Source organism: Leopardus geoffroyi, chromosome D3 (assembly GCF_018350155.1).
Source record: "Leopardus geoffroyi isolate Oge1 chromosome D3, O.geoffroyi_Oge1_pat1.0, whole genome shotgun sequence".
NCBI classification, from domain to species: Eukaryota; Metazoa; Chordata; class Mammalia; order Carnivora; family Felidae; genus Leopardus; species Leopardus geoffroyi.
Window position 1 is genome coordinate 71872612 of NC_059339.1, and position 21523 is coordinate 71894134.

Sequence of the window (21523 nt, forward strand, 5' to 3'; positions counted from 1 at the left end):
TATACTGTTGAATTTGGTTCTTGGTTTTATAATCAGCTGTAGTGACTTATATTTTTAAGAGCCTGATTTTTTCCTTTCTATACCTGTGTGTTAGTTTTTAGAAAAATCTGGCTACAGTGTGCTACTTCTTCTTCCTCAGACATAACATGTAATTTTATTACATGCCTTTTTCAGATTATTTCAGTTGCCTGAAAACTCTGGTATCCCTGAAAAAAGAAAAAATCATATTACTTGAAGCCCTTCTCAAAGAACACTACTTTCTTATAACCAGGCAGAACTTGTCAGTTTTTGCTTTTTGTCTGCATTGTGTATTTATTTATTTTTAATCTTTATTTATTTTTGAGAGAGAGAGAGAGAGAGAGAGAGAATCTGAAGCAGGCTCCAGGCTGTCAGCACAGAGCCCAACACGGGGCTCGAACTCATGAGCTGTGAGATCATGACCTGAGCTGAAGTCAGAGGCTTAACTGACTGAGCCACCCAGGCGCCCCTTGTTTGCATTGTTTAAATCACCATTGCAGACTTCATGTTGTATCATAGCCATTCATATTTTTATCTAAACTAAAGGCTCCTTAAGGACTGGAGTCACTGGTTCTCATGTTCCAATTGTAAACACCTCAGCCCACGCTAAAGCAAAGCATTATAGCACATAGTATGCTTAATACATAAGAATTAAATCTTCATTTCCCTGAAGCCCAGCTATTCAGAAATTAATTCTGCCCAGATACTATCATGGAAGTATGAACAGCAGCTCAACAGATCTGATACAATAACCAAACCTTCCTGAATTGCTGTCATAAATCTCACCTGGAATGTTTCAGTATCTTTGTCCCAAAATAGAATCGAGTGGAGAATGGGGCAGCTGGGGAGAGGAAGAAGGGAATCACATTAAAGCCACTTTGTGAAGTACTTTGCATACCATGCTAAATGGGTTGTTATGCTATTGATGGTTTTTAAATGTCACAGGCAAGCATGAAATGCTACATGTCATTGTTTTCAAAAGGCTGTGATGATACTGTCTCGACCCCGTCCAATTTTATGTTCCTGGAGGAAATTAGAGTTGTTATTTATTCCAACAGATAGAAAAAATAAAGAAAAAGAAAAAGAGGGTGGAAAGTACTTATTTCCAGTATGTGGCATTTTGACAGTGAAGAGCCAGGTATAAAAGTGGTGAATGTCATTAATAACTTTATGTTGCTCATTGAGTTTTTGGATATGAATGGATGCTCTGAGATACTAAAAGATAAAGAACTAAAAGAGAAAAGGAGCCTAAAATAAGTGGTAGAGAAAGATCATTAGATCAGTGATGTACCCAGTATTTTATTTAGCTAGCATCTGAGATCCTATTGTTTACCATCTTAACAATAGACTGTGTATCCCCACTCTTCATGTACAAACCACATACTTGGCTGCCAGGACAAGCAGGGCACAGCCTGCCAGGAAATGCATGACACAGCTGACTTTAAAGGGTAATGGATGCCAAAGCCAGCTGGTATGATAAAAGAGTGCCACCTCCATAGCAGTGCCTGTTTTGAGAATAGATACAAAAGGATGGGTAGAGATTTGAAACATTTGACTAATTATATCTAGAATTCACCTTACTCAGTGCTTCACATTATTCCAAGATGTATCATGTGAGAATTAGAGGCTTGTGACTTACCAGTATCACACTAGGGAAGTAGTTGGTTAAGTGTACATTCCAATATGGAAGAGGTACAAAGAGACAGGGAGATAGAACTCTTGCCCCCAGAGAAGTTTACAGTCTTTATACAGAAATATCTTCTAAATGAATATAGTACAATGAAGCACTTTGGTGTATACAATAAAATCTGTAGAAAGGTCCTTGTGAATTACAGTATCAAAATTGAAGCACAGAAACAACAAAAAAAAAGATTACGAGAGAGTTAATAACTCTACTCCTCTCAAATCTGTTTGCCTCCTTACAGCCCAAAATATGGTCTTGCTGATAGAACCCAGCAGCAGTGTATACACACACACACACACTCACACACACAGATATATGTGTATGTATATGTGTGTATATGTGTATACATATATGTATATATACAGATTCTCAGTTTTAAAATCTGTGCCCCAATTTTTTCTTGAAGTGTTGGTATCTGGGATTTCAGGTCAAAATTAGTATCAAATACAAGATGTTACATGAGTTAGCCCAAAATTATATATCAGATTATTTTAATTGTATTATATATGTATCTCCTGATGTCTACAAAGAACATAGTGCCTCCTGGGGCCTCGCACCTAAACAAGCATAAAAGTGACGACAGTGCTAGTGAAGTTAACCCACGATGTCCGTGGAAAAACCTCTTACTCCAGTGATCCAGCTGCCAGTTGTTAATGAGGTACCTTGTCTCACCCAGGATGTTTCTGAGTAAACCTAATTTTCCTTTTTTAGAAAAAGATTGACTTGGGAGCTTTCATACTATGTTGCCATTGTGGGAGGGATGATGGATATTGGTAAAGCATCCCCTGCTGTGTATATAGACACTTAGTTCTCTTCACCCCATGTGACATTCCACTGTGAAAAGATACTTAGATACAGCAGTTTATCCCATAAGCTGGATATTTGTGAAGGTATAACAAGCAGATTAGAAGACTAAATACTTGTGGTCATAGTTTCCAAACTCCAAGGATGTATAAGTCAGAAGCACCTTAAATGAGCAATGATGATGATACTTTTCCACAGAACTAAAAATAGGATTAAAATGTCTTTGCCTAATGTGTATGTACATGCACACACAAATGCAAACACCCACACACACTTCCCTGGTATTGTATTTTTAGAAAATTTAAATGTGAAATCGTTTTTCTTTAATTAGGAAGATCCTAAATCAGAAAAATAAAATATTTTCAGTATTTTTGCAAGGAAGCCATATTTTTCATATGTTTTCTCAAAATCTCTAAAGCCCATGAGTTGTTCCAAAGTTATACTGAATTCTACAGTATGATTGAGCCCATTCAGATGGACTGTAAGATCTAACAGGAGGAATGAGGCAGCGACATGATATGCCCAACATGGGGCTGGCCAGAAATTCTGATTTCCTAATGCAGTGTTAAATTCACATGGGATCAGGAGCCACAGGAGAAGAGGCATAGCATATAGAAGGAGGAAGAAAGTCCTTTATGAGTGCCTTAGCCAAGGCATAAAGCAGTCAGCAATTACCATTGTTTTTGTCTGGAACCAGAGTACTAATGATTGCAAGTTAGCAATTCAGTTCTTTCTTTTTTCTTTAAGTTTATTTATTTATTTTGAGAGAAGGAAGGAGAGAGACAGACAGACCGACAGGAAGAGAGAACACAAGTGGGGGGAGCAGTAGAGAGAGAGGGAGAGAGAGAATTCCTAGCAGGCTCTGTGCTGTCAGTGCAAAGCCCGATGTAGGGCTTGATCTCACAAATAGTGAGATCATGACCTGAGCCAAAATCAAGAGTGGACACTTAACTGACTGAGCCACCCATGCACCCAGCAAGTTAGCAGTTCAGAGGAGGAAGGGAAAGAAAAACTTAAGAGTCTGGAACCTCCATGGCAAAATCCTTTCGTTAATAACCCACCCCCACCCCCACCCCACCTCCTTCTTTGTCTGTGCTAGCATCTGAAGAGCTGAACTTACCTGAAGAAGAATCATAAAACCTGGGACCTGGATCTATAGGCAACACTAAGAGAAGCAATCCCACTCTGTTTCCCTGGCAAAGTTGCTTTCTGGTTCTGTGAGATTACTTCACAACTGCTTCTCTCTAGACTCCAATACTCTTTCTTCATTCTTCATTATTACCTGCTGTATTCTCTTCTTAATTGTCAAGAAAAGGAAAACAATACAGAAAGAATGCCCTCATTCTCTCACCACCAGACTTATCAACCTACCTGCATCCATGCCACTGCTGCTGTGCTCTATTTCCCATCATTACTTGGGTGACCCACCCTCACTTCTGTCTAACCAACATTTCCATGTATGCTCTACCTCCTTTCCCCTCTTACCACCCTAGGTGCATCCCCTTCTCTTCCTCATGCACCATTGATTTTACCAGGCATGGGATCATCTCAGCAGCCCCAAAGTATGTTGTAGTTGCTTCCATTAAAAAAATCTATTGGCAGCATATTTCCCCCCCAGGTATTGCCCCATACCTATACTTCTCACTACAGAAAACTTTGTTGACAGTGTTTCCTATAGTATTGTCTCAATTTCCTCATTGTCTCCCTTCTTTATTATTTATTCTGGCATGAACTCCATTCAGTAAGGTTTTTCTCTCATCCCTCCATTGGGACCATTCTCTTGAAAGTCATCAATGACCTACATCTTACCAAATTCAAAGGTCTGTCTCTGTCCTCATTTTACTCAACTTCTTGGAAAACTTCTACCCAGTTGATTACTCTCTCTCTACTGGAATGCCTTTAAATATTTGTATTTGACCCTGTTTGCCTGTTTATTGCCTTTCCTTATTAATTCAATATAAGAGCAAGGATATTGCTCTTGGTCCTTGATCATCTTGTTGTATCCCTGGGATTAGGGACTGTTGAATCCCCAGTGTCCAGAACAGTACCTGGCATATACTAGGTGCTCAAATACTAAGTCATTTACCAAATTTTTAAAGCAGTCACAGGATTGGAGTAACAGGCACATGAATTCATAGAGTTTAAACCTAAAACCAGGATTTGGAGAGTCAGAATTCTCACTGCTATTTTTTTTTTTTTTTTTTTCCTTAGCAACAGAACAGGCTCTTAGTTTAAATTGAAAATTGAGCTTTATTTCCATTTAAAATGAATCCGTCCAATATGTCCACTAAACTACACAGCTTAGCATGGGCTCTTTTCAATTGACTCAGGATAAATAAACATATTCAAAGAAGCCATTAATCTGGGTTAGTAGCCCATGAAAACAAGATTAAATCTCAGCTGCTTTTGTAGAACTATGGCTAAAAATGGGTAAGCCCTATATTTTTGTGTTCATTCCACAGGCAACACTTCTGAGATGCAGTAGCCCCTCTCCACGCTGGGATAAGTGTCAACAAGTAGAATGTGCAAAATAGCCAATTACCATCGCCATGTCCTGCTGTCCCCAGCTTATTCCAAAGGTCTCCGTCCAGCTATTGACCTAAATAATCCACCTGGGTCTAGGCTGCAGCCTAGAGGTCTTTTTATAGCTCAGAGTAAAGTGATAGCTGAGCCAAGAGGACTTTTTCTGTTTTTTTTTTTAATTATTTTCCTCTCAGAACACAATCCAGCATATAATTAATATATGGAAATAATAAGTGCCCCCCCCCCCCGTCCCATCCCTGTTGCTTTCTTCTGAACAAAAAGGTAACAGAGCATTGAGAACATGCATTCAAATCAACTGTTCATTCAGGACTGTCAGAGACTTCCTCAGGTGGAGACTGTGGGGAGAGATTTGTGGGATCAGTGGATTTTTAGTGAAATCACTGCAGCCACGTGGCACTTTTTTTTTTCCCTGCAGATAAAAATGCTAGCCTTTAGTGGTAAAGCTGTGAAGCGGATGGGAGATCTTGGGGGTTTTCTTGAGTTGTTTTGTCTGAAGAATTGAGCTACAAGGAGTTTAAGATATATGTTTATTGGGGCGCCTGGGTGGCTCAGTCAGTTGAGCCTCCGATTTCGGCTCAAGTCATGATCTCACAGTTTGTGAGTTCAAGCCCCGCATCGGGCTCTGTGCTGACAGCTCAGAGCCTGGAGCCTGCTTCAGATTCTGTGTCTCCCTGTCTCTCTGACGACCCACCCCCCCATTCATGCTCTGTCTGTCTCTGTCTCAAAAATAAACATTAAAATAATTTTAAGATATATGTTTATCGATGCCTAAGTATAGGATTTGTTCTGGCATTAATGAACCATTGAGGCCATTATGGGAAGATTGTTGAGATGTTGAAGAAGTGTTTTGTTTTGTTTTGTTTTGTTTTGTTTTACCCAAGAAAATATGTCAGAACAGGAATGAAATGAGTTCAAATAACTGGAGCTTGTGATCATATTTGTGTGTGTGTGTGTTTAGTTCTTCTCCCCATTTTTTATTTTAGTGTTTATTTAGTTTTGAGAGAGAAACACAGAGCATGAGCAGGGAGGGGCAGAGAGAGAGAGAGACACGGAATCCGATGCAGGCTCCAGGCTCCAAGCTGTCGGCACAGAGCCTGACGTGGGGCTTGAAGTCACAAACCACAAGATCATGACCTGAGCCAAAGTTGGACACTGAACCAACTGAACCACCCAGGCTCCCCTCCTCTCCCCATTTGCTTTGAATGACATTGAATTAATATTTATTGAAAACTTATAGACTCTGCCAAGTTAGGGTGAATTTATAAGTAGATGCCATAGTCTTTATTCTTAGGGTGTTTTGCTTCATGTATTAAAAGATATATTAAGAATATATTGTTAAGCAATGTATTTATAGTGTGGCTTATGATCAGAGATAGGTAGCCCAATTTCCTCTGCTTCCTGGGCAGTTATCTTTGAAAAACAAAGATTTTCCAAAATTGCAAAGTCCTTTGAAAGTGAAAGAAACAGGGGCGCCTGGGTGGCTTGGTCGGTTAAGCGTCCGACTTCGGCTCAGGTCATGATCTCACGGTCCATGAGTTCGAGCCCTGCACCGGGCTCTGTGCTGAGCCTGTTTCAGAGCCTGAAGCCTGTTTCAGATTCTGTGTCTCCCTCTCTCTCTGCTCCTCCCCTGTTCATGCTCTGTCTCTCTCTGTCTCAAAAATAAATAAACGTTAAAAAAATTTTTTAAAAAAAGAAAGTGAAAGAAATATTCTGTCTTGAGGCTACCTTCTATTTTACATACTAAGGCAGGATATGCAGTAAATTCATACATTTCACAAGAATTTTTTTTTTAAAACAAGACTCAAATAAAAATAATATTTTTATTATGTTAATCAGAAAATTCAAGAGTCAGAATGATCGTTTTGATTTTAGTTGATGACTGCAAGATTTTCATAGGTGGTATGTGTTTACTGAGAATGAGCCTGACAACAAGGAAAGCCCTATGTAAGCACTTTCAAGGGGTATCCTGCCCAGGGAGGAATAAAAGGGCACCAGAATGAGAGGGAAAAGGCAACATGAAATGTCGCAGTGGTGGGAGCAACAGGTGTGACAGAGCAATAGAGGGGGTAGTACTGGTAAAGGTGGGATGCCTGTGGGTTATTTGTACAGCCCGCACTATCTGGATGGTGAGTGAGAAGCGTGAAACAAAATGCCATAAGGAGCCATTCTTGCTAAACCTGAGAATGGAAGTCAGCAGAAAATAGCGAGATCATTCTCTCACAAAGGGGAAATTGCAACTCCGTGGCTACTTGGGATCTCTCCATCTAAGATCATCTCTCTGGCTGACTTGATTTATTCTCAAGATTTTGGTGCTCTGGAAAAGTGGGTCACGTCCACATCTTGATGAGAAATACACCACGGGTTTTCAATAAAGGGAAAAGTGACAAAGTCATTTCTCAACTTTAGTTCCACTAGACTCTCTAAAAGAACTAGAAAGTGATTTCGTTTCTTTTACTTCCTTCATGACTTGTGAGTGATGACAGATCTATTTCAAAATTGTGAAGGAAGATAAACAGAGGTTAACAAACATGGAGTGGTCCGTTTATTCTGCCCATTCATGAGAAATGTCCTGCAAGAGCTGTCTCACCTATGCGCTCTGGCTGTTCATCATGGGAGGCTGGCAGGTTCCATTCCCACAGGAAGTTACAGGGCATGTTCTCTTGATTACTTTAAAACTGTATTCATAGCTAGTCTCTTGTGTGTGGTTGAACTTCAACATTATTAGTTTTGAAGAAAAAAATAAATAGATTTTCTGATGCTTGAGCATTGAAGGAAGAACGAAGGAAGACTAGCTCAGTCTGGTAGAGCAGCTGTAATTTTAGAAATAATAAAACCCGCCATCTCAGCTGTAAGCAATGGAAGACTCGGAATATTAGAAGACTTGCCTGTGGCACCCAGCTAGTTAGTGGCTGAGTCATTCCTCAGTGTCTTGACTTTAAGACCAGTAATCTCTCACTGCTGACATACTGAAGGTCTGACTACTGAAAACTGAAGACAAGCAAGATGGAGAATTAGGGAAAGGAAATCAAACTTGAAACTCTATTTTTCCATTCACCCCTTAGATAGATGGTATTTTAAAGTTAAGATTTGGGGCTTTTACTTTTTTATTTTAGAGAGTGAGAGAAAGGCAGAGAGAGAGGACCAGTGGGGGGAGGGGCAGAGGGAGAGAGTCTCTCAAGCAAGCTCCACACTCAGCACAGAGCCCGACAAGGGGTTCCTTCCCATGACCCTGGGATCATGACCTGAGCCAAAATCAAGAGTTGGACGCTCAACTGACTGGATGACCCAGGCACCCCTAGAGTTGAGATTTTTGAATAAGCAATTTGTTGTGGTAAATTTACATTAAAATGTTCTAAGGATTAATCTTTGGAAAGGGAGCATGGTATAGTAATCAGAATGGATGTAGACCATCCTAGGGTCACAGTTTAACTGTCCACCTGGGAGATATTGATCAACTTAATCTCTCTCTTGCTTCCTCCTTATTAAAATGGACACAACTTCACCTAACTAACAAGGTTCTTCTAAAGACAGAATTAAAATATGCAGCCTAGGGCTCCATGGATGCCCCATGGCCCCAGTGCCTTTCTGTGGCCTCCCATGGTCTCCTAGCCCTGTGCACCCCCATCAGTCTTTGCCTCTGTGGCATCTGTCATATCGGGGGCTCACAGTGTCCAGCTGCATGACAGTGGTGATATCATTCAGGCATGTCTCTGAGTGTCTCTCCTTCTTCACCCTCTTTCCCCACTTGGAGGAAAGTGCCTGGTGCTGGAAGTGTTCTTGATGCTTGGAAGACCCACTGGACTAAAAAGCAGAGCTTATCATCCTCATCTGGGTTCTGCCCTTGTCTGTTTTTGCACAGCCCTGCAGTAAGAATTGTTTTCACATTTTGAAATGTTTGAAAAAAAAATATTTCATGAAATTCAAATTGCAGTTTCCCGAATCAAAGCTCTGTGGGAACCCACTAAAAAAATATGCCTGTGATAGTGCAGTGTCTTCTAGAGGAGAGCAGCTATAATATTGTTCTTATTAAGTAAAATTAAACAATTCATAATCCTAAATTTATAGTTCATATAAACTTGCATCTGACTTGTGGAGATTGAAAGGAACAGCTTGAGCCTTATTTTTTTATTGTTGTTATGCTCTTAATTTTATAAAGTTATGTTGTATAATTTATACATTATATTTATAATTTACAGGATATAATGTGTAATGGAGATTACCTATGTGTTATTTTTTTTTAAGTTTATTTATTTTTGGGACAGAGAGAGACAGAGCATGAATGGGGGAGGGTCAGAGAGAGAGAAGGAGACACAGAATCTGAAACAGGCGCCAGGCTCCGAGCTGTCAGCCCAGAGCCCGACGCGGGGCTCAAACTCACAGACCGCGAGATCATGACCTGAGCCGAAGTCGGATGCTCAATCGACTGAGCCACCCAGGCGCCCCTGTGTTATTTTTTTTAATTTAGTAAAAATGGGTGGGAACAACACAGTATAGTACTCTGAAGAAGTATCTCTGCTCTTGAAATTTCTGACACACTTTCAACAGCTAAGTTGCAGACGCATAGGAAATATGACATAATTGATATTTTTAAAACCAATGTATGTTTTAAGAGAATTGTGAACAAGCTGTAAACTGTCGTGCTGCCCCACACACCTATGAGTGAAAATCAATGTTTCTTTCAAGAATTTTCATATATATCTCAGACCAAAGTTGTACCATGTTTACATTCCTCCAATTTGACATATGGATAGTCAAAAATGCAAAACCAGTATGCTCAAATACTGAGAAAGTTGTAATGAGTTAGAGCTTGGAAGATTTGCCTCTACAACAAACAACAACAACAACAACAATAACAATGATAATAAATATTGTTAGAGACAATCCACAAACTGAACCACAGTTTCAAATTACTCTTTCTCCCAACTCTTTTTTGTCCTTGAATTTTCCTTTTCAATTTTAAAGAGCACTTAGATAATAAAATGTGTTGATATTGCTCTATTTTTTCCTTGCCACTATACACAAAACATTTACTAAAGGGACTATTGTAAGTTATTATTTCAAAAAATTTACCACTGGTTTGTAGATGATCGGTATTCAGTTGTGCAACACAATAGCAAATAGAATTTTTTCCCTTTCATTTTGGCATGGATCATCTATTTCTCTGCCAAAAGGACTGAAATGTCATTTGTCATGTGAAAATGGTGTCAGGTAGGTATTTTAAGAGCAGTAAAGGCAAATGGGGTAGAAATAGGTTGTTGGGAGCCTATCCCAGGGAACATAGGTCCTACATTTCCCCCAAGGAGAAAATGTAGGTTTTTTCTGCTGCTAGATGGCTCTTATATCTGGAACACCCTCCTACTTCCCATCCAATAACATGCTTTATTCTTCTCATGTAAAACACCCTCAAATCCAAACTCATACTAGCATCTTGGCTAGGTGATTTCAGATGGGATACTGACTGGTCTTTCCTATCTTAGATGTCGGTGTTTGTGTCTGGCCTTCCACCTGTTTTCAATACGTAGACTAAAAAAAGTCAGAAAAGTAGAAAGTGAAGCCACAAAACACAATTAGCATGTTAGTTGTAGAAAATGATTAGCCTTGGGGCACCTGGGTGGCGCAGTCGGTTAAGCGTCCGACTTCAGCCAGCTCACGATCTCGCAATCCGTGAGTTCGAGCCCCGCGTCAGGCTCTGGGCTGATGGCTCAGAGCCTGGAGCCTGTTTCCGATTCTGTGTCTCCCTCTCTCTCTGCCCCTCCCCCGTTCATGCTCTGTCTCTCTCTGTCCCAAAAATAAATAAAACGTTGGAAAAAAAAAAAAAAGAAAATGATTAGCCTTGCATCTCTAAGAAATGTGAAAAACATATACTGAGATTTTTCTGTGTGTGAGTCAAAGCTATCTTCACAAAATGTATCAGAATTTTAAGTCAAGAAATGCCAGTTTGGGGAAGTGTCATTCATTGTGGAAAGGCATATAATTTTGTCTTAGGGACTAATCATAGCTTGAAACATTTTGGAATCTTATCTTGGGTGATTGGAAAGGGAACATTCAGAATCTGTGTTTTTTGTTTCTGTTTTTTTTTTTTCAATTCTTTTTATGGGAGTAAGTCATCTCCCTTTCAAGGAATCTTCTTCAAAAATAGTCCATTGCATGTATGTTATCATCATGTTGAGCAATATGGTTTTCACTTTAGAAAATGAGGTAATTCCATAATGTAATGAATTTAACCTTCTTTTGTGGTTAACCATATATTCACATGGCAACATAATCAAGCTAATCATTCCAAGATGATGGGTTTTGAAAAAGCCAGAATGAGTTTTCATGTGCGAGATGCATCATGGATTTTAAAAATATACCAGTGTGTGTGTGTGCGTGTGTGTGTGTGTGTGTGTGTGTGTGTGTGTGTGCATGCCAGTGGTCAGTTTAACACATGCAATCAGAGCCTGGAGGAAGAAGCTAGTCAATGTCAGGTTGAGAAGACATCTTGAGTTTATATAGGTCCTATAGGTTCATGCATCTCAAATAGTGTTTTGGTATTTAAATTCATTCTTTTTTTTTTTAATTTTTTTTTTAATGTTTTTATTTATTTTTGAGACAGAGAGAGACAGAGCATGAACGGGGGAGGGGCAGAGAGAGAGGGAGACACAGAATCGGAAGCAGGCTCCAGGCTCTGAGCCATCAGCCCAGAGCCCGACGCGGGGCTCGAACTCACGGACCACGAGATCGTGACCTGGCTGAAGTCGGACGCTTAACCGACTGCGCCACCCAGGCGCCCCTTTAAATTCATTCTTGATCAGAGGTTCCTAAATGTTGTGGGTTACTGGAATCTCCTAGTGAAAATTTTTAGTAACCCACACATTCCTGAGCCCCATCTTTGGGTATAGGGGCAGGAAATAGCATTTCAAGCTGCTTCATGTGATTTTAATGTAGCACATCTAGCATTAATTTTTTAGTTTGCATTTGGGAAATATATCCCTAGAAAATTTCTAAGCAACTTCCCTAGAGCCGTGTCTAACTAATAACCCAAAGTATGTTTGAATACTTACAGTGACTACAAAATTATTACTTGCCTAAGTCCTTCATATTCTTTTGAATAGGCTTGTCTGAATCAAAGATACCGATATTAAATGAAAATATGCCTCTCTATCCATTGGGATAAATTCTATTACTTGGGGGCTCTTCACCTGTTGTATGTCATGACAGGGTATTTCTTATTTAGAAAATATCCCAGTTCGTTGAGCATTTCTTTATGTTACTTGGTTTAAAATCTGCACATTTTCTTTGCCTTTCTCTGAATTTACCTCTGATATTTTCCAGGAAGTGTAGTGAGTGTTCAGACTCAACAGAGGTCCCAGTAGGGATGACTCCATGGGCATGTAACTAACCTGTGCAATCCCACAGGACCCTCACATCCTTAGAAGGGCCCTCTGCCTAGTTTAATGCTCTAATGTCACAGACTTGAAATTTGTAATGGTTTTTGAACAAGAACCCCTGTATTTCCATTTTGCAGCAGGGCACACAAATTATGTAGACAGTCCTGTGTCCCAGCTCTAGTGTGATCAGTTGTACAAACAATTCATTGCCTATGCACTCTGTAACTAATGTAGCCTGAATATATGAATATATGTCATCTGCATTTCAGCAGCCACATTACTCTTCAGTTCATATTCTATTTACTGCCAAATGCAACTCAGATCTTTTTTTCTACTATGTACCTATGTCTCCATCATGCTGGATTTTTGAAATTATTGATGGAAACAAATAGAAGATGTTGCACTGATTCTAGTTAAGCATGATCATTGGAGATTTGTTCCATGGTTCCAGGTTATTGAGATCTTTATTATGTTCCAATTGTGTCATCCAGCAGTGTCCCTCTTCATTGCATGACACCAACAGACACTTGTAATCCAGTCTTATAAAGAGATGGCAGTATCCTAGTAGGGAACATTTTTCTTAAATATGAGGAATAATAGTTTCAATAAATGTGATCGAATCGCCGTGATTGGTTTAAAGGTGTTTAATGTCTCTAATTCTAGTAGCAAGGGCATGATCTTTCTTCTTCTTGCCAAAAGATACTCTGATAGTTCTTATAATTGAGAATTGGATGTAAAATTACTACAGTTGTGATGGAGATCGCTGCTAAAGGAGGGCCCTGTTCCTAAAACTGTATCTATTAAAATTCATCTCAGAACTGTAATTATTTAATGTTAATATTAAAAATCTTGTGTTTATGTCTACCTTGGCAATGAAGTCCATCTTGGTTGGAGCCTCCTGGTACCCAGTTCCTGTGGTTAGTGTTCAGTGTCCTTTGGTTGTGTGAGAGAAGATATTCTCAAGTGAGGAAGTTACATGAAATGTAGAGGTGCAAAACCACTTTTAATAAGCTATCTCCAAATTAAACAATTATATTTATTATTTAAATTTTATTTATTTAAGTAATCTCTAAACCCAACATAGGGCTCAAACTCTTGACCCTGAGATCAAGAGTCGCATGTTCTTATGACTGAGCCAGCCAGGTGCCCAGAATTAAACAATTATTTACTTTTGTACTAAGTTCACCATGGTAAGTTTTAAGAAAAGTAAAACTTTTCCAAGTATGATGATGTCACTTTTTGTCTTGGTCATCTTTATGGTTAGGTGATGAAATATGGATTAGTTTGCTCATCTAATGAATAAAACAATTATGTTGAATTAAATACTAGTCAGAAGAGCTGTAGTCTGATTAATTACATTTTTAAAAATATTTGGATAATTTAACTATTTCCCAATTTTATCTGAATAATCATTTCCTCAGAAATATGAGAGTGAACTCCTCATAAGCCAAGAAACATTACTTTACATTTGGGCCAATTTTTTTTTTTTTTTCTCACAGAAAGCTGTATACATTAGAGAAGTCTGTTACCCAGTGTGTTTTCTGAGGTTTCATATCATGCAGTAACAGATTTAAGACTGAGTTTACAGTAAGATTACTGCACTGGTAGGAAACATCTTAGTTCTGTTTGCAGTGTCGGAATAACTTGATAATTGTCTTTACATCTATTATTTACCCATCATCTCTAAGGTGAAGGAGATATCATGGCTCCTCACTGAAGTCTCTATAATCTCCAACATTGTAGACATCTGTAAATTTGTGAAATGCCTCCAGAGAGATGGGACAGTATAAATGATTTATATTATTGATTTACTTGGCAAGTGGAAGGCCTAAGCTCAGAAATTTAAAAAAGAAATGATAATTTTTCTATTATGGTTCCATAGTTTGAAGGAGTGACACTACACAGATCTCAAGAAGTACTTGGTAGCACTTAAAATGATACTTAACAAAAGCACAAGGAATTGTGCTCACATGTGTATGTATCTGAATATCTACACATCTGGTCATTCATTCGTCAAAAAGTATTATGTACACAGCGTTGCCATATACTGTTGTAGATGCTGGGGTTCCAGTAGGAAGCACTACAGACAAATAATTACCTTTATGGGCTTAAATTCTGGGTGAGTGAGGTAGAAGACAGATAACAAACAAGATAAGGAGGTAAAATACACTGTGTGCTGCATAAGATAATGAAGTGATAATATTATATTAAATCTATAGCAAAAAGTTAAGCAGCGACTGCATGTGGGGATCTAGGGAAGGGAAATTTTACTTTAAACATTGTGTCCAGAGAAGTGCCGACTGAGAAGATGGCAAAGATCTGTAGGAAGTAAGATGCAAGCCATAAAGATACATGAGAAAGGGTACCCCAGGCAGAGTGGACAGGAGGTACAAAGACCTGGAGTCAGAAGCTCATGGGCTGTGTTTGAGAAACAGCAAATAAACCAGCTTTAGGGTGGTTTGTGTCAGAGGAGGATGAGAACGAGACATCATGGGAAACCAAACCCTGTAAAATTTTGTTGGCTAGTTTGAGGTGTTCAGCTTTTATTCTGAGTGAGCAACAACATCAGGTGACTTGCTATTTAATAGAATTCCTGTGGCCACTGGGTTAAGAACAGTCTAAGCAAGAGCAGAAGCAGCAGACTTGTTAGGAGGCGATTGGATGATATTTCACAGTCAGATACTATCTTTTCGTGTGGACTGGTTCCATTGCAGATAAAACCCTACATTACCCGTATCCTGGTATTCTAGTATGGAATTCACTCATTTATAGCTGTATTATAATAGTTGACTGGTACAAAATGCTGTAATTGTTGCTCGAGATTGAAGTTATATGATTTTGCTTGTTAAAGTACATATGACTGAGATGCCTCTTTCCCCTACCTTCCTTCATAAACCCAGGACAATCCAATTCAATCAGACAAGGGTGTATTGAAAACCTACTTTGTACCAGGAACAATTCCTAATACATGGGATACATCAGTGAACAAAAGAGGCTAACATCCCTGCCTTCATAGAGTTGCATTTTAGAATGGAGAAAACAGAAAAATAATGTAAAAATTAATGGACACAATAAATAATTGGTCAAGCCTATTAGATTATTATGAATGAAATTAAAAAAAAAAATTTTTTTAGTTTTTTTTTTCAACGTTTATTTATTTTTGGGACAGAGAGAGACAGAATATGAACGGGGGAGGGGCAGAGAGAGAGGGAGACACAGAATCGGAAACAGGCTCCAGGCTCTGAGCCATCAGCCCAGAGCCTGACGCGGGGCTCGAACTCACGGACCGCAAGATCGTGACCTGGCTGAAGTCGGACGCTTAACCGACTGCGCCACCCAGGCGCCCCGAAAAAAAAAATTAAACTATAGACCTAACTAAGGGGATAGGTCAAGTCTTGGTATTAATCAGATATTCTGAATATTTACAAAATGAAATTTGGGGCACCTGACTGGGCCATTTGGTAGACTGTGTGACTCTTGATCTCAGAGTTCGAGTTGTGAGTTCGAGCCCCCCATTGGGTATAGAGATTACTTAAACAGTAACATCTTTAAAAGAAGAAAATAAAATGAAATTTAAGCAACACTTGGAAGAGGTCAGAAAGTTAGTCCTGGGGATTTCTGAAAGAAGATTTCAGGCAGAGGAAACAAGCCCTGACAAGGAACAGGCAGTATAAAAGCTCCAAGGCAGAAACGTGACTGCCATCTTCAAAATATAGCCAGCAGATCAACATGTCTAGAGCAGAGTAAGCAGTAGAGAATTAGTAGGGTTTAAGCTATGAGTAGATGTGAAAGCCAGATCATGTAATTGCTTGAAAGCTCTTGTAGAGAGTTTGAATTTTGCTTTGCATGAAATGGGATGTCAAGAGCAGAAGAAGTATGATCTGACTTACACATATGATTCTGGCTTGTTGTGCTCTATGAGGACACAGAAAGGCAGTCATGAAAGTAGAGAAGCCAGGTAAGGAGCTGTTAACAACAGTGCAGGTCAGAGATGGTGAAGGCTGAGATGAGGATGGTGACAGGAGAGGCAGTAAGAAGTGGTCGTATTCTGGTTATAGTTTGAAGGTAGATTCAACAAGATTAGCTAACATACTGGAGGTGGGGTCTGAGACAAAGATAAGAGAATAGTAACATTTTGTGGCCTAAGAGACTAGAAGGTGGGGAGTTGCTACCAGCAAAGATATGGGAGATTCTAACAGAAGAACATACGGGAATACCAGTTGTCTTACTTGGGTCAGGATACTCTTGGACATCTAAGTGGAGATGTTTATGTAGGCAGTTAGTCTACAAGTCCTAAGTAGGAAGGAGGATCTATACTAAAGATATAAATGAGTGTCATCAGCTTAGAGTGGTGTGGAAGCCATGAGACAGCATGAGGTTTCCAAAGGAGTGTCTGAAGCTAGAACAAAGGAGAAAGCCAATGACTGAGCCCTACAAATTGCCATTAAATGATTTGGGAAAGATAGGGGGAGGGAGAGTGAGAGGGAGAGCGAGAGGGAGAGGGAATGGGAAAGAGAGGAAGAGGGAGGAAGGAAGGAAGGAAGGAAGGAAGGAAGGAAGGAAGGAAAGGGAATAACTTCTAGAATATCAGTCAAGGTTTATTATTTAAATAATTTAAACTCATTTGAGATTGAAACTGCCCCTTAATTACCCTTGTAGCATGGTCCTTTTTTTTTTTTTTTAACTTTTTTTTTTTTTTTTAATGTTTATTTATTTTTGAGACAGAGAGAGACAGAGCATGAACGGGGGAGGGGCAGAGAGAGAGGGAGACACAGAATCGGAAGCAGGCTCCAGGCTCCAAGCCATCAGCCCAGAGCCTGACGCGGGGCTCGAACTCACGAACCGTGAGATCGTGACCTGAGCTGAAGTCGACGCTCAACCGACTGAGCCACCCAGGCGCCCCTAGCATGATCCTTTTTAATGTATTTAAAGTGTACTTTCAAAAAAAAAATGTCACTTTACATGACAATTCCAGTCACTTGGTGGTAACCATGTGGAATTCAGTGCTACAGAAAATATGGAGGCTAGACATGGGTTTCATGGAGGAAGAAGCCCCATGATGACATAGTAAGTTCTGCCAGGGGAGCAAAACAGGAGAAGTGTGGCATATGTGCCATGGGATGGTCCACCTTAGTCTGTGCAAATCTCATAGATGAAAATTCTATTTGAGGACTCTTACTTTTGGGGTCAAACTTTCCTTAGGATTACAAAGACAACTTACCAAGAAATCTGCATCCACCTGTGTGCTCTCAAACAAAAACCAAAACTATGTACCCCCAAATGTTTATGCACAATTTTAGTCAAACTTTGGGGAGTCGTCTATGGACTGTTGTTCTAGGACCTTTTCTCTACTAAGTCAAAAAAAAAATCTTACTAGATTAACAAATTTTCTTTCAAAATCCTGTCAGCTTCTGTATTAATTGATTTTAAGCTTGGTACTCTCTATAATATTTAGCATGAGTAGCAAATAGATATAAGATACAGTTATTCCACTATTATCATTGTTATAATAACTTCATGGAGAAACTCGCCAAGAATAATTAAAAGTTATTTGCAACTTCATTGCCCTTTTATTGGCCATTGACTTTGTAAACAGAAGCTAGCTCAGGCCAAGTGGCTCATGTGTAATTTTGTTTCCTGGGTTAGTGTGCTTATAAAATCTTTCATTACCAACATAGTAAGCAGGACTAACTGGATTGGTCCCCTGAAAGACAGATGGTAATTCCAAACATTTCTAAGCAAGGCTATATTTCTTTCCTAATTTTTTCAACATTACATTAATGATATGAAACTACTCTGAGATTAACCAGATACATAGCCTTCTGCCATAGCAAAAAGAGAATAGTCTCTTGTTTAATAATGATATAATTTTGCCATCAAAAAATTAGGCAAGGGATGAGACACATAGAACATTCTGGAATCTAACTGCTGCTAGAAAGTGTGCCTAAGTTTTAATTAAACTAAGATGAAACTCATTGTTGCATGGCTTTTACATCCCCCTAATCTACATTAATTACCTTCATATAACAAGTCCGTCTCTCTGGGTACTTGAGACACATTTTCAAAACAAATTATTCCTGGTTATTACACTGATATGCCATGCACCTCAAATCCAAAGATCCACTGGAGGGCTAATAAGGCTCTTTTAGAACCTTAAGGGATGATTTGTAGCCAGGTGTTTTGAAAATTCCAAACCCAAACATTTCTGCCACACTTTATAGAGGGTTCTAAACTCAAATCCTTCTGTGGGTAAGTGATTGTGAGGTTTATCATGAATGGTGAGCACACACTTGTCCAATGCCATTGAAGACATGTATACACCAAGAAGAACACCACGGTTAGGTCTGCCATCTCCAGCATAGAAGTCTCAAAGTCCATGTACTTAAGTGGATACAAAGAAGATTCTGGAGAAAACAGGCATCTCACCCGTAGCTCACAACTGTGGACGAGGGCCAAGATTCACACCGGTGGGAATACATTGGCTTTGCAATCTTCATGGTGGGAGCTTAGCCCCCATGTTCTCTTCTGTTTATAGCTTACAGATCCACTCTCAGTCAGCATTACCAGACATGGACTCCTGACCCCTTCGTAGGAAGTGAGGTTTTACAATAGTTTGAAGTCTGGTTTACCTGATATTCTTGTTTAAAAATATGATATTTAAGTAAGATTGCAGCAGTGGTTCTTACAGTGTAGGCATAGACAAGAGGCATAAGAATTATTTGGGAACTTGCTAGAAGCTCCATTCTGGGCTTACTGAATCAGAAACTTTTGGGGTGGAACCTAGCAATTTGTGTTTTCACAAGTCCTCAGGGTGAGTCTAACGCTCACTGAAGGTTGAGGACCTTTGGTCTCAGGTAGTGTTTCTGAAATTTTTGTAGGCATAAGAATTGTCCAAAGATCTCATCAAGGGTGTGGCCAAATGTCTTTATTCATAACATTTTACCAAACACCCAAGCTGATGAATCCTTTCTACACCAAAACATTTGAGAAAAATAGGTTTGGTGTAGTATATATATGACTTTTACAAAGTAATTTAGTGCTTTGAACCAAACCACCAAAATTGTTATTTGAGAAATTGCAAAACAAATATGCTTCTGAAAGACACCGTGTTTCATCTCTTCTTCTCCATGTTCTTTACTATGGTTAGATAAGATACCGAATTATCGTTTGTGTATTTAATATATTTTATTTTATTTCATTTTGCACTTAATAGATTTTATTTTATTTCATTTTGCATTTAATAGATTTTAGAGAGAAAAAGAACAAAATGTTTTTACTAGGAAAACCTGACTAATACAATTATATATAATTATGTAATTAATTAAATTATGTAATTGAATTATAATGAAAATAATAGTTATTAATATATATGTAATAATACAATTACATATATACATACAAACACACCCCTCACATTTACAGTATATATGTGTGTATGTATATGTTTATATATAATATACAGCTACACATACATATCATACATGCATACATATAATTCCATGTTCCTTTTGTGTGACTGCCCAGTGCTAAAACATTTTGTCCTTTGTAAATTCTATGAAGCTGAATAATTTGCATTGTGTTTCAGAAATTTTGATGTTTAATTTTCCTAATGGGGAAACAGCCTTTTAAACATATTGAGAATTGATTCACTGACATAGATGACTGAATTCAGGTTATTTAACATTCTATGGATATTTTATAATCAACAAAGTTGGAATAGTGGGTTATTTAATACAGTATCATGTATGGCCAAGGAAGAACTGACTGGTTGTTTTCATAAATTATGAAAGAAACAAAATTTATATTACAGTCTCTTTTGTTGCTAAAACAGAAGAATAACTCAATTTTAAAGCACCACAGAGGACGCCATGGTATTTCAAAATGATTTACCTTCTAGTTTTTCCCTGCTTTCCAAACTTGTTTTCTTTTAATTTCAAATGTGGATTTTTAAGATTGGAAAATGTGGCTGAGAGACATTTGTTACAATCACAAGTTCTAATAAACTACTGCTGATTTCACTGCATTGGAAATGTATCAGGTGATATCGTGTGACTGAATATTTCAGGGTGGCAGATTTTGTTTTGATTTTGGTTATGATATCATAAGATCCTATTCCAAGTCTGTAATTTTGACCCTGAAACTAAAATTATGGCTTTGCCAGTTAGTTCATGCTGCTGTAACAAAATTTCTTAGACTGGGAAACTTATAAACAACAGAAACTTATTCCTCACGGTTCTGGAGGCTTGGAAACCTCCAAAAATCAAGGTATTGACAGATTCAATGTCTGGCAAGGGTCTGCTCCTAGGTCATCGATGGCTGTCTTTTTGCTGTGTCCTTACATGGAAGAAGGGACCAGAGAGCTCTCTGGGATCTCTTTTATGAGGGTACCTACTCCATTCATATGTGTTCCATCCTCATGACCAAATCACGTCCCAAAGGCCCCATCTCCTAACCCCATCACTATGGGAGTTAGCATTTCAGCATATGGACTTGGGGGGCACACAAGCATTCAACCCATAATTAGCTTCAAAGAAAAACTTATCTTCACTTTAATTGAAATATTTTAAAGTAAGTTTATTAAAAAATTAACCTTTGCCATATATACCATATGTATATATTCCTTAAAATTAAATACATTCAAAACTGACTCTTTAAATGGATCTTCTTTCAAAGTCACATTTTAGTGACTCAAGTTAAACATCTTTACAATATGATTCTTATTAAAAATATATATTTTTGTCTTGGTTTTTCAAAGAGGATTTAGACAGGCACCATGGGAAAAAATAAAATAAAGTTTACATTTTTTTAATGTTTATTTATTTATTTTTGAGAGAGAGAGAGACAGACAGACAATGGGAGAGGGACAGAGAGATGGGGAGGCAGAATCCCAAGCAGGCTCCGTGTTGTCAGCACAGAGCCCAGTGTGGGCTTGAACTCACAGAACCATGAGATCATGACATGTCAGAGTTAGACGCTTAGCTGACTGAACCACCAAGTTTGTATTTCTTTGTTTTGGACATTGTTCACCTGGTTTTGGATTTATAAATCATATGTTTTTGTTTTTTGTTTTTTTTTTCTTATTTGAGGTTTTAGGGGATACTGT

The 21523-nt window shown here is 38.6% G+C and overlaps 1 protein-coding gene across 4 annotated transcripts in view; it reads left to right on the forward strand.

Annotated features, from left to right (window-relative positions):
- DCC (DCC netrin 1 receptor) overlaps positions 1-21523 on the forward strand; it is a 1140843-nt gene that overhangs the window by 451430 nt on the left and 667890 nt on the right. The window lies entirely within an intron of this gene.